Below are 2950 nucleotides of genomic sequence, written 5' to 3' on the forward strand. Positions count from 1 at the left end.
GAGATTGGATTTCATATTGAAATTTATATGTATAAATGTTTTGTCATTAGTTCTTTTTTCAAAACCAATTAAATTCGTAAGTACCTTATTTTGTCTTAATATTGTACTTCATCGGTTCCAATCATTTGGTTGCCTTTTTATTTTTTGTGAGGGTCATTTTAATCAAGGGAAAATAAATGAGTGGGAGTATTTTTTTTATCCACAACTTGGCATACTAACTTAACCATACTTCTATTGCTTTTTAAAAAAAGTTTGAATCTAATTCAAATCATATCCATTCTAATATTTTTCATGGAGATATGTAGATTCATAATTGTTTCAATTTCTAAGCCAAATAGATGTTTGATAAAGGTTTGCACATTGATAATAGTAATAAGAGGTTTGAATTTGACAATCGTTGTTGCCTTAAAATAGTAGTGATATCAAATTGTGTTAATAGTAATTAGTAACTACAACAGATTAGAGGTTCGTCAAATTAGAGTTATGTACAATCAATGTATAGATCTTGAATCTCTCAATTGTATTATGAAATACACAAACTTTTACTATCAATTAAAATTAAAAAGACCAATATAACGTATGACATAAATAAGAAATTCCGTGAACGTATATAGCAAAACACCATGAACATATATTGCAAAATAAACTCAAAGTAAGGTTATACCATGAACGTTGTATCTATATGTTTGATTTCAGCATACTTGAATACAATCTCACTTCATCTCTACGTACCTACAGTATTCGCAAGAAAAAAATGTCAGTGATCAAAGAAAATTACGGAGTAATACAATATAAACGAACAAACACGTAAACATTCTCATAAGCACCATAGAATACTCAATTGCTTTAATAAAATCTACTATTAAATAACAATAACCAAACATAATGGGGGAGAAAACAATATATGAGAACACAAATAACAATTGTTTTTTTTTTTTTTTTTGTGCTGACAAATAACAATTGTTAAGAAGCATATATATACACACACAAATAAGAAGTATTATGATGTGCATAGGATTGTAATTGACTTTGCAATAATTATCTTAATTACATTATTAGTTGTAATTCTAGATAAATTTTTATCTTTTTATTATTTTATTTTATTTTATTTTTCTAAGTATTTTATTTTTTTTATTGTTCCAAGAGGTTTGCAGAAGTTGAAGTCTCTATAATCGCTAGAAAAAAGTTTCTTTTATTAATATAGATAGATAGATAGATATAGATAGATTGGACGGAGTAACTAATTTAAAATTAGCACCAGAAAAAAAATAACTAATAAAAAATAAATAAATAATTAAAACGTACGGAATAATACAAATATAATCCAAACTAGTATAGAGCCCGTGCGAATGCACGGTATTTTAGAATGTCATGTGTATAGAACTTGACAATTAGAGCTAATAATAATAATATATAAATGAACTTTGAATTTTGTTTGTAGTTATCTACAATTGTTAATGTGTAAAAATACTAATAATTAAAACAGAGCGAATTTTACATTTTTACTCGAAATAAGTTTATGATTAAAAAAAGAAGATCGTTAGTTTAATACAAAAACTTATGCTTATTTTTTTGCATTTGAAACATATAGCTATTTTTGTAATTTTGTTACAATATACGGAGTAAAAAATTTAAAGAATAAAAAAGTGAAAAGCACACACTGATTTTAATAATATGAGTAAAATCTGCATATATTTTAAATAGAAAATTTACGACATTTAAAATACATATATTTGACTAATGAGATAATAATGAATAAAATAAATTTGGCCGAACTATAAAAGCTGCGGTGTTTGATAAGATACCTTGACACGTAGAGACCATATATTAGGTCCAATACATATCTAGATAAAGTTATGCCCAATTTCTAGTTAAAAGCATTTAGGCGGGAAAATTTCCAGTTTTCTTATTCTTTTAGTTTAAGGGGGATTTAGATCAAGGAATCAGATTCTCTTGTCCAAAAGGCTAAAAGAGCAGATGACGAGCCACATGAACCAAACCCACAAACGGATAAGGGCAACCGAACACAATCTCAGACACTGGCTAATGCTGCAGCTGGAGTGTCGGCTGCCGTAGCGGCTCAGTTGGTCTGGACCCCAGTTGATGTGGAGAGCCAGAGATTTAGGACTTCAAGATCACCACATCAACAACAAAGTTAAGTATGTTAATGGCGTTGATGCTTTTAAAAAGATCGTAAGAGTCGACGGTTTAAGAGGGTTATATAGAGGGTTCGGGATATCGATACTAACTTATGCTCCGTCAAATGCGGTCTGGTGGGCGTCTTATTCTGTTGCGCAGCTTTTAATTTGGGGTGGAATCAGTTGCTATCATTGCAATACCAACAATGGCGGGGGGTTATAGGCCGAGTTCAAAAGCGGTAATGGCAGTCCAAGGAGTGAGCGCAGCGTTGGCAGGTGGTGTTTCGGCTTTGATTACAATGCCATTGGATACTATATATTAAGACTCGAGTGCAAGTGTTGGACAATGAGGAGAATGGGAATGGGAATGGGCGTAGGGGTCCAACAGTGGCTCAGACTGTTAGGAATTTGGTACGAAAAGGCGGGTGGACGGCTTGTTATCGTGGGTTGGGACCGAGATGTCCGCCACGACTATGATCACAACTTATGAGTTTCTTAAGCGGCTCTCTGCTAAGACACAAGAGGGTGTCACTTAGTTTTTTCCGTTGGTTGGTCTTACTTAAAGACGGTCGAAAACGAAATCAAATCAAATGTAGTGATATAAATAAATGTCTTGTTTACCAATGATGTCTTAGTCTAGTGGTTAAGACTGAGGTATCCTGGACAATAGGTCTCAGGTTCGATTCCCCCTCCCCTCTATTGTAATGCGACTAAGTGCGCGCTTCGTTGAACCAAAAAAAAAAAAAAATAAATGTCTTGTTTATTTTTCATTCTGATTTCTTTGTTTGAAATCCTTTGGAATGAGATGCAAT

At 32.0% G+C, this 2950-nt stretch overlaps 1 pseudogene; it reads left to right on the forward strand.

Moving 5' to 3' along the window:
* Positions 1-338: 338 nt before the first annotated feature.
* Positions 339-2742, forward strand: LOC141587989 (uncharacterized; annotated as a pseudogene).
* Positions 2743-2950: the final 208 nt, after the last annotated feature.

Source organism: Silene latifolia, chromosome 6 (genome assembly GCF_048544455.1).
Source record: "Silene latifolia isolate original U9 population chromosome 6, ASM4854445v1, whole genome shotgun sequence".
NCBI lineage: Eukaryota > Viridiplantae > Streptophyta > Magnoliopsida > Caryophyllales > Caryophyllaceae > Silene > Silene latifolia.